Source organism: Triturus cristatus, chromosome 3_2 (genome assembly GCF_964204655.1).
Source record: "Triturus cristatus chromosome 3_2, aTriCri1.1, whole genome shotgun sequence".
Taxonomy (NCBI): Eukaryota; Metazoa; Chordata; class Amphibia; order Caudata; family Salamandridae; genus Triturus; species Triturus cristatus.
In genome coordinates, this window is record NC_140584.1 from 613,630,099 (window position 1) to 613,646,910 (window position 16,812).

Genomic DNA, 16,812 nt, shown 5'->3' on the forward strand with positions numbered 1-16,812 from the left:
AAGTGAGACTGGGACCCACTTCTGGGCATACCCTGCCAACTTAGGGCAAACAAAGCAATACCAAAGGGGATGATGGACTGAGCGTTTGAGCAAATCAAACACTAACCCCCAGTCAAATGATCTGGGTTTAATCCATCATCATTCTTTAGCTCACTCCACCACCCCAGTTCAGGCATGGCATATGCAAATCAGTCTGACCATGTGCCTCACGGGAACAGTCCAGCCCGAACTGCCAAGCCATGTCTTCCCTGGACCGAAAACAAGCATCCTGGGACTGGTTTCGAGTTCATAACCCTCATCAGCCAGACTATCTTGAATCCAGTGGCAAAGTGAGCAAGGGATCCACGTCTGAGCATACCCCGCCAACTTAGGGAGAACAAAGCTATACCAAAGGGGATGATGGACAGAGCGTTTGAGCAAATCAAACACTCACCCCCAGTCAAATGATCTGGGTTTAATCCATCATCATTCTTTAGCTCACTCCACCACCCCAGTTCAGACATGGCCATATGCAAATCAGTCTGACCATGTGCCTCATGGGAACAGTCCAGCCCGAACTGCCAAGCCATGTCTTCTCTGGACCGGAAAAAAGCATCCTGGGACCGGTTTCGGGTTCATAACCCTCATCAGCCAGGCTTTCTTGAATTCAGTGGCAAAGTGAGCAACGGACCCACGTCTGGGCATACCCTGCCAACTTAGGGCAAACAAAGCGATACCAAAGGGGATGTTGGTCGGAGTGTTTGAGCAAATCAAACACTCACCCCCAGTCAATTGATCTGGGTTTAATCCATCATCATTCTTTAGCTCACTCCACCGCCCCAGTTCAGACATGGCCATATGCAAATCAGTCTGACCCTGTGCCTCATGGGAACAGTCCAGCCCGAACTGCCAAGCCATGTCTTCCCTGGACCGGAAACAAGCATCCTGGGACTGGTTTTGGGTTCATAACCCTCATCAGCCAGGCTATCTTGAATCCAGTGGCAAAGTGAGCAAGGGACCCAGCTCTGGGCATACTGTGCCAACTTAGGGTGAACAAAGCAATACCAGAGGGGATGATGGACGGAGCGTTGGAGCAAATCAAACACTCACCCCCAGTCAAATGATCTGGGTTTAATCCACCATCATTCTTTAGCTCACTCCACCAACCCCAGTTCAGACATGGCCATATGCAAATCAGTCTGACCCTGTGCCTCATGGGAACAGTCCAGCCCGAACTGCCAAGCCATGTCTTCCCTGGACCGAATACAAGCATCCTGGGACCGGTTTCGGGTTCATAACCCTCATCAGCCAGACTACCTTGAGTCCAGTGGCAAAGTGAGCAAGGGACCCACGTCTGGGCATACCCAGCCAACTTAGGGCAAACAAAGCAATACCAAAGGGGATGATGGACGGAGCGTTTGAGCAAATCAAACACTCACCCCCAGTCAAATTATCTGGGTTTAATCCATCATGATTCTTTAGCTCACTCCACCACCCCAGTTCAGACATGGCCATATGAAAATCAGTCTGACCCTGTGCCTCATGGGAACAGTCCAGCCCAAACTGCCAAGCCATGTCTTCCCTGGACCAGAAACAAGCATCCTGGAGCCGGTTTCGGATTCATAACCCTCATCAGCCAGGCTATCTTGAATCCAGTGGCAAAGTGAGCAAGGGACCCACGTCTGGGCATACCCTGCCAACTTAGGGCGAACAAAGTGATACCAAAGGGGATGATGGACGAAGCGTTTGAGCAAATCAAACACTCACCCCCAGTCAAATGATCTGGTTTTAATCCATCATCATTCTTTAGCTCACTCCACCACCCCAGTTCAGACATGGCCATATGCAAATCAGGCTGACCATGTGCCTCATGAGAACAGTCCAGCCCGAACTGCCAAGCCATGTCTTCCCTGGACCGGAAACAAGCATCCTGGGACTGGTTTCGAGTTCATAACCCTCATCAGCCAGACTATCTTGAATCCAGTGGCAAAGTGAGCAAGCGATCCACGTCTGAGCATACCCCGCCAACTTAGGGAGAACAAAGCTATACCAAAGGGGATGATGGACAGAGCATTTGAGCAAATCAAACACTCACCCCCAGTCAAATGATCTGGGTTTAATCCATCATCATTCTTTAGCTCACTCCACCACCCCAGTTCAGACATGGCCATATGCAAATCAGTCTGACCATGTGCCTCATGGGAACAGTCCAGCCCGAACTGCCAAGCCATGTCTTCTCTGGACCGGAAAAAAGCATCCTGGGACCGGTTTCGGGTTCATAACCCTCATCAGCCAGGCTTTCTTGAATTCAGTGGCAAAGTGAGCAACGGACCCACGTCTGGGCATACCCTGGAAACTTAGGGCAAACAAAGCGATACCAAAGGGGATGTTGGTCGGAGTGTTTGAGCAAATCAAACACTCACCCCCAGTCAAATGATCTGGGTTTAATCCATCATCATTCTTTAGCTCACTCCACCGCCCCAGTTCAGACATGGCCATATGCAAATCAGTCTGACCCTGTGCCTCATGGGAACAGTCCAGCCCGAACTGCCAAGCCATGTCTTCCCTGGACCGGAAACAAGCATCCTGGGACTGGTTTTGGGTTCATAACCCTCATCAGCCAGGCTATCTTGAATCCAGTGGCAAAGTGAGCAAGGGACCCACCTCTGGGCATACTGTGCCAACTTAGGGTGAACAAAGCAATACCAGAGGGGATGATGGACGGAGCGTTGGAGCAAATCAAACACTCACCCCCAGTCAAATGATCTGGGTTTAATCCACCATCATTCTTTAGCTCACTCCACCAACCCCAGTTCAGACATGGCCATATGCAAATCAGTCTGACCCTGTGCCTCATGGGAACAGTCCAGCCCGAACTGCCAAGCCATGTCTTCCCTGGACCGAATACAAGCATCCTGGGACCGGTTTCGGGTTCATAACCCTCATCAGCCAGGCTACCTTGAGTCCAGTGGCAAAGTGAGCAAGGGACCCACGTCTGGGCATACCCAGCCAACTTAGGGCAAACAAAGCAATACCAAAGGGGATGATGGACGGAGCGTTTGAGCAAATCAAACACTCACCCCCAGTCAAATGATCTGGGTTTAATCCATCATGATTCTTTAGCTCACTCCACCACACCAGTTCAGACATGGCCATATGAAAATCAGTCTGACCCTGTGCCTCATGGGAACAGTCCAGCCCAAACTGCCAAGCCATGTCTTCCCTGGACCAGAAATAAGCATCCTGGAGCCGGTTTCAGATTCATAACCCTCATCAGCCAGGCTATCTTGAATCCAGTGGCAAAGTGAGCAAGGGACCCACGTCTGGGCATACCCTGCCAACTTAGGGCGAACAAAGCGATACCAAAGGGGATGATGGACGAAGCGTTTGAGCAAATCAAACACTCACCCCCAGTCAAATGATCTGGGTTTAATCCATCATCATTCTTTAGCTCACTCCACCACCCCAGTTCAGACGTGGCCATATGCAAATCAGTCTGACCATGTGCCTCATGAGAACAGTCCAGCCCGAACTGCCAAGCCATGTCTTCCCTGGACCGGAAACAAGCATCCTGGGACTGGTTTCGAGTTCATAACCCTCATCAGCCAGACTATCTTGAATCCAGTGGCAAAGTGAGCAAGCGATCCACGTCTGAGCATACCCCGCCAACTTAGGGAGAACAAAGCTATACCAAAGGGGATGATGGACAGAGCGTTTGAGCAAATCAAACACTCACCCCCAGTCAAATGATCTTGGTTTAATCCATCATCATTCTTTAGCTCACTTCACCACCCCAGTTCAGACATGACCATATGCAAATCAGTCTGACCATGTGCCTCATGGGAACAGTTCAGCCCGAACTGCCAAGCCATGTCTTCTCTGGACCGGAAAAAAGCATCCTGAGACCGGTTTCGGGTTCATAACCCTCATCAGCCAGGCTTTCTTGAATTCAGTGGCAAAGTGAGCAACGGACCCACGTCTGGGCATACCCTGCCAACTTAGGGCAAACAAAGCGATACCAAAGGGGATGTTGGTCGGAGCGTTTGAGCAAATCAAACACTCACCCCCAGTCACATGATCTGGGTTTAATCCATCATCATTCCTTAGCTCACTCCACCACCCCAGTTCAGACATGGCCATATGCAAATCAGTCTGACCCTGTGCCTCTTGGGAACAGTCCAGCCCGAACTGCCAAGCCATGTCTTCCCTGGACCGGAAACAAGCATCCTGGGACCGGTTTCGGGTTCATAACCCTCATCAGCCAGGCTATCTTAAATCCAGTGGCAAAGTGAGCAAGGGACCCACGTGTGGGCATACCCTACCAACTTAGGGCGAACAAAGCGATACCAAAGGGGATCATGGACGGAGCGTTTGAGCAAATCAAACACTCACCCCAGTCAAATGATCTGGGTTTAATCCATCATCATTCTTTAGCTCACTCCACCACCCCAGTTCAGACATGACCATATGCAAATCAGTCTGACCCTGTGTCTCATGGTAACAGTCCAGCCCGAGCTGCCATGCAATGTCTTCCCTCGACCGGAAACAAGCATCCTTGGACCGGTTTCGGGTTCATAACTCTCATCAGCCAGGCTATCTTGAATCCAGTGGCAAAGTGAGCAAGGGCCCCACATCTGGGCATACCCTGCCAACTTAGGGCAAACAAAGCGATACCAACGGGGATGATGGACAGATCGTTTGAGCTAATCAAACACTCAGCCCCAGTCAAATGATCTTGGTTTAATCCATCATCATTCCTTTGCTCACTCCTCTACCCCAGTTCAGACATGGCCATAAGCAAATCAGTCTGACCCTCTATCTCATGGGAACAGTCCAGCCCGAACTGCCAAGCCATGTCTTCCCTGGACCGGAAACATGCATCCTGGGACCGGTTTCGGATTCATAACCCTCATCAGCCAGGTTATCTTGAATCCAGTGGCAAAGTGAGCAAGGGACCCACGTTGGGGCATACCCTGCCAACTTAGGGCGAACAAAGCGATACCAAAGGGGATGATGGACAGAGCGTTTGAGCAAATCAAACACTCACCTCCAGTCAAATGATCTGGGATTAATCCATCATCATTCTTTAGCTCACTCCACCACCCCAGTTCAGAACTGGCCATATGCAAATCAGTCTGACCCTGTCCCTCTTGGGAACAGTCCAGCCTGAACTGCCAAGCCATGTCTTCCCTTGACCGGAAACAAGCATCCTGGAACCAGTTTGGGTTCATAACCCTCATCAGCCAGGCTATCTTCAATCCAGTGGCAAAGTGAGCAAGGGACCCACGTCTGGGCATACCCTGCCAATTTAGGGCGAACAAAGCGATACCAAAGGGGATGATGAACGGAGCGTTTGAGCTAATCAAACACTCACCCCAGTCAAATGATCTGCATTTAATCCATCATCATTCTTTAGCTCACCCCACCACCCCAGTTCAGACATGGCCATATGCAAATCAGTCTGACCCTGTGCCTCATGGGAACAGTCCAGCCCGAACTGCCAAGCCATGTCTTCTCTGGACCGGAAAAAAGCATCCTGGGACCGGTTTCGGGTTCATAACCCTCATCAGCCAGGCTTTCTTGAATTCAGTGGCAAAGTAAGCAACGGATCCACGTCCGGGCATACCCTGCCAACTTAGGGCAAACAAAGCGATACCAAAGGGGATGATGAACGGAGCGTTTGAGCTAATCAAACACTCACCCCCAGTCAAATGATCTGCGTTTAATCCATCATCATTCTTTAGCTCACTCCACCACCCCAGTTCAGACATGGCCATATGCAAATCAGTCTGACCCTGTGCCTCATGGGAACAGTCCAGCCCGAACTGCCAAGCCATGTCTTCCCAGGACCGGAAACAAGCATCCTGACACCAGTTTCGGGTTCATAACCCTCATCAGCCAGGCTATCTTGAATCCAGTGGCAAAGTGAGCAAGGGACCCACGTCTGGGCATACCCTGCCAACTTAGGGCAAACAAAGCGATACCAAAGGGGATGTTGGTCGGAGTGTTTGAGCAAATCAAACACTCACCCCCAGTCAAATGATCTGGGTTTAATCCATCATCATTCTTTAGCTCACTCCACCGCCCCAGTTCAGACATGGCCATATGCAAATCAGTCTGACCCTGTGCCTCATGGGAACAGTCCAGCCCGAACTGCCAAGCCATGTCTTCCCTGGACCGGAAACAAGCATCCTGGGACTGGTTTTGGGTTCATAACCCTCATCAGCCAGGCTATCTTGAATCCAGTGGCAAAGTGAGCAAGGGACCCACCTCTGGGCATACTGTGCCAACTTAGGGTGAACAAAGCAATACCAGAGGGGATGATGGACGGAGCGTTGGAGCAAATCAAACACTCACCCCCAGTCAAATGATCTGGGTTTAATCCACCATCATTCTTTAGCTCACTCCACCAACCCCAGTTCAGACATGGCCATATGCAAATCAGTCTGACCCTGTGCCTCATGGGAACAGTCCAGCCCGAACTGCCAAGCCATGTCTTCCCTGGACCGAATACAAGCATCCTGGGACCGGTTTCGGGTTCATAACCCTCATCAGCCAGGCTACCTTGAGTCCAGTGGCAAAGTGAGCAAGGGACCCACGTCTGGGCATACCCAGCCAACTTAGGGCAAACAAAGCAATACCAAAGGGGATGATGGACGGAGCGTTTGAGCAAATCAAACACTCACCCCCAGTCAAATGATCTGGGTTTAATCCATCATGATTCTTTAGCTCACTCCACCACACCAGTTCAGACATGGCCATATGAAAATCAGTCTGACCCTGTGCCTCATGGGAACAGTCCAGCCCAAACTGCCAAGCCATGTCTTCCCTGGACCAGAAATAAGCATCCTGGAGCCGGTTTCAGATTCATAACCCTCATCAGCCAGGCTATCTTGAATCCAGTGGCAAAGTGAGCAAGGGACCCACGTCTGGGCATACCCTGCCAACTTAGGGCGAACAAAGCGATACCAAAGGGGATGTTGGTCGGAGTGTTTGAGCAAATCAAACACTCACCCCCAGTCAAATGATCTGGGTTTAATCCATCATCATTCTTTAGCTCACTCCACCACCCCAGTTCAGACATGGCCATATGCAAATCAGTCTGACCATGTGCCTCATGAGAACAGTCCAGCCCGAACTGCCAAGCCATGTCTTCCCTGGACCGGAAACAAGCATCCTGGGACTGGTTTCGAGTTCATAACCCTCATCAGCCAGACTATCTTGAATCCAGTGGCAAAGTGAGCAAGCGATCCACGTCCGAGCATACCCCGCCAACTTAGGGAGAACAAAGCTATACCAAAGGGGATGATGGACAGAGCGTTTGAGCAAATCGAACACTCACCCCCAGTCAAATGATCTTGGTTTAATCCATCATCATTCTTTAGCTCACTCCACCACCCCAGTTCAGACATGACCATATGCAAATCAGTCTGACCATGTGCCTCATGGGAACAGTTCAGCCCGAACTGCCAAGCCATGTCTTCTCTGGACCGGAAAAAAGCATCCTGAGACCGGTTTCGGGTTCATAACCCTCATCAGCCAGGCTTTCTTGAATTCAGTGGCAAAGTGAGCAACGGACCCACGTCTGGGCATACCCTGCCAACTTAGGGCAAACAAAGCGATACCAAAGGGGATGTTGGTCGGAGCGTTTGAGCAAATCAAACACTCACCCCCAGTCACATGATCTGGGTTTAATCCATCATCATTCCTTAGCTCACTCCACCACCCCAGTTCAGACATGGCCATATGCAAATCAGTCTGACCCTGTGCCTCTTGGGAACAGTCCAGCCCGAACTGCCAAGCCATGTCTTCCCTGGACCGGAAACAAGCATCCTGGGACCGGTTTCGGGTTCATAACCCTCATCAGCCAGGCTATCTTAAATCCAGTGGCAAAGTGAGCAAGGGACCCACGTGTGGGCATACCCTACCAACTTAGGGCGAACAAAGCGATACCAAAGGGGATCATGGACGGAGCGTTTGAGCAAATCAAACACTCACCCCAGTCAAATGATCTGGGTTTAATCCATCATCATTCTTTAGCTCACTCCACCACCCCAGTTCAGACATGACCATATGCAAATCAGTCTGACCCTGTGTCTCATGGTAACAGTCCAGCCCGAGCTGCCATGCAATGTCTTCCCTCGACCGGAAACAAGCATCCTTGGACCGGTTTCGGGTTCATAACTCTCATCAGCCAGGCTATCTTGAATCCAGTGGCAAAGTGAGCAAGGGCCCCACATCTGGGCATACCCTGCTAACTTAGGGCAAACAAAGCGATACCAACGGGGATGATGGACAGATCGTTTGAGCTAATCAAACACTCAGCCCCAGTCAAATGATCTTGGTTTAATCCATCATCATTCCTTAGCTCACTCCTCTACCCCAGTTCAGACATGGCCATAAGCAAATCAGTCTGACCCTCTATCTCATGGGAACAGTCCAGCCCGAACTGCCAAGCCATGTCTTCCCTGGACCGGAAACATGCATCCTGGGACCGGTTTCGGATTCATAACCCTCATCAGCCAGGTTATCTTGAATCCAGTGGCAAAGTGAGCAAGGGACCCACGTTGGGGCATACCCTGCCAACTTAGGGCGAACAAAGCGATACCAAAGGGGATGATGGACAGAGCGTTTGAGCAAATCAAACACTCACCTCCAGTCAAATGATCTGGGATTAATCCATCATCATTCTTTAGCTCACTCCACCACCCCAGTTCAGAACTGGCCATATGCAAATCAGTCTGACCCTGTCCCTCTTGGGAACAGTCCAGCCTGAACTGCCAAGCCATGTCTTCCCTTGACCGGAAACAAGCATCCTGGAACCAGTTTGGGTTCATAACCCTCATCAGCCAGGCTATCTTCAATCCAGTGGCAAAGTGAGCAAGGGACCCACGTCTGGGCATACCCTGCCAATTTAGGGCGAACAAAGCGATACCAAAGGGGATGATGAACGGAGCGTTTGAGCTAATCAAACACTCACCCCAGTCAAATGATCTGCATTTAATCCATCATCATTCTTTAGCTCACCCCACCACCCCAGTTCAGACATGGCCATATGCAAATCAGTCTGACCCTGTGCCTCATGGGAACAGTCCAGCCCGAACTGCCAAGCCATGTCTTCTCTGGACCGGAAAAAAGCATCCTGGGACCGGTTTCGGGTTCATAACCCTCATCAGCCAGGCTTTCTTGAATTCAGTGGCAAAGTAAGCAACGGATCCACGTCCGGGCATACCCTGCCAACTTAGGGCAAACAAAGCGATACCAAAGGGGATGATGAACGGAGCGTTTGAGCTAATCAAACACTCACCCCCAGTCAAATGATCTGCGTTTAATCCATCATCATTCTTTAGCTCACTCCACCACCCCAGTTCAGACATGGCCATATGCAAATCAGTCTGACCCTGTGCCTCATGGGAACAGTCCAGCCCGAACTGCCAAGCCATGTCTTCCCAGGACCGGAAACAAGCATCCTGACACCAGTTTCGGGTTCATAACCCTCATCAGCCAGGCTATCTTGAATCCAGTGGCAAAGTGAGCAAGGGACCCACGTCTGGGCATACCCTGCCAACTTAGGGCAAACAAAGCGATACCAAAGGGGATGTTGGTCGGAGCTTTGAGCAAATCAAACACTCACCCCCAGTCAAATGGTCTGGGTTTAATCCATCATCATTCTTTAGCTCACTCCACCACCCCAGCTCAGACATGGCCATATGCAAATCAGTCTGACCCTGTGCCTCATGGGAACAGTCCAGCCCGAACTGCCAAGCCATGTCTTCCCTGGACCGGAAACAAGCATCCTGGGACTGGTTTCGGGTTCATAACCCTCATCAGCCAGGCTATCTTGAATCCAGTGGCAAAATGAGCAAGGGACCCACCTCTGGGCATACCCTGCCAACTTAGGGCGAACAAAGCGATACCAGAGGGGATGATGGACTGAGCGTTTGAGCATATCAAACACTCACCCCCAGTCTAATGATCTTTGTTTAATCCATCATCATTCTTTAGCTCACTCCACCACCCCAGTTCAGACATTGCCTTATGCAAATCAGTCTGACCCTGCGCCTCATGGGAACAGTCCAGCCCGAACAGCCAAGCCATGTCTTCCCTGCACCGGAATCAAGCCTCCAGGGACCAGTTTCGGGTTCATAATCCTCATCAGCCAGGCTATCTTGAATCCAGTGGCAAAGTGAGCAAGGGCCCCACATCTTGGCATACCCTGCCAACTTAGGGCGAACTAAGCGATACCAACGGGGATGATGGACAGATCGTTTGAGCTAATCAAACACTCAGCCCCAGTCAAATGATCTGGGTTTAATCCATCATCATTCCTTAGCTCACTCCTCTACCCCAGTTCAGACATGGCCATTAGCAAATCAGTCTGACCCTCTACCTCATGGGAACAGTCCAGCCCGAACTGCCAAGCCATGTCTTCCCTGGACCGGAAACCTGCATCCTGGGACCGGTTTCGGATACATAACCCACATCAGTCAGGCTATCTAGAATCCAGTGGCAAAGTGAGCAAGGGACCCACGTTGGGGCATACCCTGCCAACTTAGGGCGAACAAAGCGATACCAAAGGGGATGATGGACGAAGCGTTTGAGCAAATCAAACACTCACCCCCAGTCAAATGATCTGGGTTTAATCCATCATCATTCTTTAGCTCACTCCACCACCCCAGTTCAGACATGGCCATATGCAAATCAGTCTGACCATGTGCCTCATGAGAACAGTCCAGCCCGAACTGCCAAGCCATGTCTTCCCTGGACCGGAAACAAGCATCCTGGGACTGGTTTCGAGTTCATAACCCTCATCAGCCAGACTATCTTGAATCCAGTGGCAAAGTGAGCAAGCGATCCACGTCTGAGCATACCCCGCCAACTTAGGGAGAACAAAGCTATACCAAAGGGGATGATGGACAGAGCGTTTGAGCAAATCAAACACTCACCCCCAGTCAAATGATCTTGGTTTAATCCATCATCATTCTTTAGCTCACTCCACCACCCCAGTTCAGACATGACCATATGCAAATCAGTCTGACCATGTGCCTCATGGGAACAGTTCAGCCCGAACTGCCAAGCCATGTCTTCTCTGGACCGGAAAAAAGCATCCTGAGACCGGTTTCGGGTTCATAACCCTCATCAGCCAGGCTTTCTTGAATTCAGTGGCAAAGTGAGCAACGGACCCACGTCTGGGCATACCCTGCCAACTTAGGGCAAACAAAGCGATACCAAAGGGGAGGTTGGTCGGAGCGTTTGAGCAAATCAAACACTCACCCCCAGTCACATGATCTGGGTTTAATCCATCATCATTCCTTAGCTCACTCCACCACCCCAGTTCAGACATGGCCATATGCAAATCAGTCTGACCCTGTGCCTCTTGGGAACAGTCCAGCCCGAACTGCCAAGCCATGTCTTCCCTGGACCGGAAACAAGCATCCTGGGACCGGTTTCGGGTTCATAAACCTCATCAGCCAGGCTATCTTAAATCCAGTGGCAAAGTGAGCAAGGGACCCACGTGTGGGCATACCCTACCAACTTAGGGCGAACAAAGCGATACCGAATGGGGATCATGGACGGAGCGTTTGAGCAAATCAAACACTCACCCCAGTCAAATGATCTGGGTTTAATCCATCATCATTCTTTAGCTCACTCCACCACCCCAGTTCAGACATGACCATATGCAAATCAGTCTGACCCTGTGTCTCATGGTAACAGTCCAGCCCGAGCTGCCATGCAATGTCTTCCCTCGACCGGAAACAAGCATCCTTGGACCGGTTTCGGGTTCATAACTCTCATCAGCCAGGCTATCTAGAATCCAGTGGCAAAGTGAGCAAGGGACCCACGTTGGGGCATACCCTGCCAACTTAGGGCGAACAAAGCGATACCAAAGGGGATGATGGACGGAGCGTTTGAGCAAATCAAACACTCACCCCCAGTCAAATGGTCTGGGATTAATCCATCATCATTCTTTAGCTCACTCCACCACCCCAGTTCAGAACTGGCCATATGCAAATCAGTCTGACCCTGTGCCTCTTGGGAACAGTCCAGCCCGAACTGCCAAGCCATGTCTTCCCTTGACCGGAAACAAGCATCCTGGAACCAGTTTGGGTTCATAACCCTCATCAGCCAGGCTATCTTGAATCCAGTGGCAAAGTGAGCAAGGGACCCACGTCTGGGCATACCCTGCCAATTTAAGGCGAACAAAGCGATACCAAAGGGGATGATGGACAGAGCGTTTGAGCAAATCAAACACTCACCCCCAGTTCAATGCTTTGGGTTTAATCCATCATCATTCTTTAGCTCACTCCACCACCCCATTTCAGACATGGCCATATGCAAATCAGTCTGACCCTGTGCCTCATGGGAACAGTCCAGCCCGAGCTGCCAAGCCATGTATTCCCTGGACCGGAAACAAGCATTCTGGGACCGGTTTCGGGTTCATAACCCTCATCAGCCTGACTATCTTGAATCCAGTGGCAAAGTGAGCAAGGGACCCACGTCTGAGCATACCCTGCCAACTTAGGGAGAACAAAGCGATACCAAAGGGGATGATGGACGGAGCCTTTGAGCAAATCAAACACTCACCCCCAGTGAAATGATCTGGGTTTAATCCATCATCATTCTTTAGCTCACTCCACCACCCCAGTTCAGACATGGCCATATGCAAATCAGTCTGACCCTGTGCCCCATGGGAACAGTCCAGCCCGAACTGCCAAGCCATGTCTTCCCTGGACCGGAAACAAGCATCCTGGGACCGGTTTCGGGCTCATAACCCTCATCAGCCAGGCTATCTTGAATCCAGTGGCAAAGTGAACAAGGGACCAACGTCTGGGCATACTATTCCAACTTAGGGTGAACACAGCGACACCAAAGGGGATGATGGACGGAGCGTTTGCGCATATCAAACACCCACCCCCAGTCAAATGATCTGGGTTTAATCCATCATCCTTCTTTAGCTCACTCCACCACCCTAGGTCAGACCTGGCTATATGCAAATCAGTGTGACCCTGTGTCTCATGGGAACAGTCCAGCCCGAGCTGCCAAGCCATGTCTTCCCTGGACCTGAAACATGCATCCTGGGCCCGGTTTCGGGTTCATAACCCTCATCAGCCAGGCTATCTTGAATCCAGTGGCAAACTGAGCAAGGGCCCCACATCTGGGCATACCCTGCCAACTTAGGGCGAACAAAGCGATACCAAAGGGGATGATGGACGGAGCGTTTGCGCAAATCAAACACCCACCCCCAGTCAAATGATCTGGGTTTTATCCATCATCATTCCTTAGCTCACTCCACCATCCCAGTCCAGACATGGCCATATGCAAATCAGTCTGACCCTGTGACTCATGGGAACAGTCCAGCCCGAACTGCCAAACCATGTCTTCCCTGGACCAGAAACAAGCATCCTGGGACCGGTTTCGGGTTCATAACCCTCATCAGCCAGGCTATCTTGAATCCAGTGGCAAAGTGAGCAAGGGACCCACGTCTGGGCATACCCTGCCAATTTAAGGCGAACAAAGCGATACCAAAGGGGATGATGGACAGAGCGTTTGAGCAAATCAAACACTCACCCCCAGTCCAATGCTCTGGGTTTAATCCATCATCATTCTTTAGCTCACTCCACCACCCCAGTTCAGACATGGCCATATGCAAATCAGTCTGACCCTGTGCCTCATGGGAACAGTCCAGCCCGAGCTGCCAAGCCATGTATTCCCTGGACCGGAAACAAGCATTCTGGGACCGGTTTCGGGTTCATAACCCTCATCAGCCTGACTATCTTGAATCTAGTGGCAAAGTGAGCAAGGGACCCACGTCTGAGCATACCCCGCCAACTTAGGGAGAACAAAGCGATACCAAAGGGGATGATGGACGGAGCCTTTGAGCAAATCAAACACTCACCCCCAGTGAAATGATCTGGGTTTAATCCATCATCATTCTTTAGCTCACTCCACCACCCCAGTTCAGACATGGCCATATGCAAATCAGTCTGACCCTGTGCCCCATGGGAACAGTCCAGCCCGAACTGCCAAGCCATGTCTTCCCTGGACCTGAAACATGCATCCTGGGAACGGTTTCGGGTTCATAACCCTCATCAGCCAGGTTGTCTTGAATCCAGTGGCAAAATGAGCAAGGGACCCACCGCTGGGTATACCCTGCCAACTTAGGGCGAACAAATCGATACCAGAGGGGATGATGGACTGAGCGTTTGAGCAAATCAAACACTCAACCCCAGTCTAATGATCTGGGTTTAATCCATCATCATTCTTTAGCTCACTCCACAACCCCAGTTCAGACCATGCCATATGCAAATCAGTCTGACCCTGCGCCTCATGGGAACAGTCCAGCCTGAACTGCCAAGCCATGTCCTCCCTGGACCGGAAACAAGCCTCCTGGGACCGGTTTCGGGTTCATAATCCTCATCAGCCAGGCTATCTTGAATCCAGTGGCAAAGTAAGCAAGGGCCCCACGTCTGGGCATACCCTTCCAACTTAGGGCGAGCAAAGTGATACCAACGGGGATGATGGACGGATCGTTTGAGCTAATCAAACACTCTCCCCAAGTCAAATGATCTGAGTTTAATCCATCATCATTCCTTAGCTCACTCCACCACCCCAGTTCAGACATGGCCATATACAAATCAACCTGACCCTGTGCCTCATGGGAACAGTCCAGCCCGAACTGCCAAGCCATGCCTTCCCTGGACCGGAAACAAGCATCCTGGAACCGGTTTTGGGTTCATAACCTTCATCAGCCAGGCTATCTTGAATCCAGTGGCAAAGTGAGCAAGGGACCCACGTCTGGGTACACCCTGCCAACTGAGGGCGAACAAAGCGATACCAAAGAAGATGATGGTCGGAGCATTACAGCAAATCAAACACTCACCCCCAGTCAAATGATCTGGGTTTAATCCATCATCATTCTTTAGCTCACTCCACCACCCCAGTTCAGACATGGCCATATGCAAATCAGTCTGACCCTGTGCCTCATGGGAACAGTCCAGCCCGAACTGCAAAGCCATGTCTTCCCTCTACCGCAAACAAGCATCCTGGGACCGGTTTCGGGTTCATAACCCTCATCAGCCGGGCTATCTTGAATCCAGTGGCAAAGTGAGCAAGGGACCCACGTCTGGGCATACCCTGCCAACTTAGGGCAAACAAAGCGATACCAAAGGGGATGATGGATGGAGCGTTTGAGCAAATCAAACACTCACCCCCAGTCAAATGATCTGGGATTAATCCATCATCATTCTTTAGCTCACTCCACCACCCCAGTTCAGAACTGGCCATATGTAAATCAGTCTGACCCTGTGCCTCATGGGAACAGTCCAGCCCGAACTGCCAAGCCATGTCTTCCCTGGACCGGAAACAAGCATCCTGGGACCGGTTTCGGGTTCATAACCCTCATCAGCCAGGCTATCTTGAATCCTGTGGCAAAGTGAGCAAGGGACCCACGTCTGGGCATACCCTTCCAACTTAGGGCGAACAAAGTGATACCAAAGGGGATGATGGACGGAACGTTTGAGCACATCAAACACTCACCCCCAGTCAAATGATCTGGGTTTAATCCATCATCACTCCTTAGCTCACTCCATCACCCCAGTTCAGACATGGCCATATGTAAATCAGTCTGACCCTGTGCCTCATGGGAACAGTCCAGCCCGAACTGCCAAGCCATGTCTTCCCTGGACCGGAAACTAGCATCCTGGGACCGGTTTCGGGTTCATAACCCTCATCAGCCAGGCTATCTTCAATCCTGTGGCAAAGTGAGCAAGGGACCCACGTCTGGGCATACCCTGCCAACTTAGGGCGAACAAAGTGATACCAAAGGGGATGATGGACGGAACGTTTGAGCACATCAAACACTCACCCCCAGTCAAATGATCTGGGTTTAATCCATCATCACTCCTTAGCTCACTCCATCACCCCAGTTCAGACATGGCCATATGTACATCAGTCTGACCCTGTGCCTCATGGGAACAGTCCAGCCCAAACTGCCAAGCCCGGTCTTCCCTGGACCGCAAACAAGCATCCTGGGACCGGTTTCGGGTTCATAACCCTCATCAGCCAGGCTATCTTGAATCCAATGGCAAAGTGAGCAAGGGACCCACGTCTGGGCATACCCTGCCAACTTAGGGCGAACAAAGCAATACCAAAGGGGATGATGGATGGAGCGTTTGAGCAAATCAAACACTCGCCCCCAGTCAAATTATCTGGGTTTAATCCACCATCATTCTTTAGCTCACTCCACCACCCCAGTTCAGACATGGCCATATGCAAATCAGTCTGACCCTGTGCCTCATGGGAACAGTCCAGCCCGAACTGCCAAGACATGTCTTCCCTGGACCGGAAATCAGCATCCTGGGACCAGTTTCGGGTTCATAACCCTCATCAGCCAGGCTATCTTGAATCCAGTGGCAAAGTGAGCAAGGGACCCACCTCTGGGCATACCCTGCCAACTTAGGGCGAACAAAGCAATACCAAAGGGGATGATGGACATAGCGTTGGAGCAAATCAAACACTCACCCCAGTCAAATGATCTGGGTTTAATTCACCATCATTCTTTAGCTCACTCCACCAACCTCAGTTCAGACATGGCCATATGCAAATCAGTCTGACCCTGTGCCTCATGGGAACAGTCCAGCCCGATCTGCCAAGCCATGTCTTCCCTGGACCGGAAACAAGCATCCTGGGACCGGTTTCGGGTTCATAACCCTCGTCAGCCAGGCTATCTTGAATCCAGTGGCAAAGTTAGGAAGGGACCCAGGTCTGGGCATACCCTGCCAATTAGGGCGAACAAAGCGATACCAAAGGGAATGATGGACGGAGCGTTTGAGC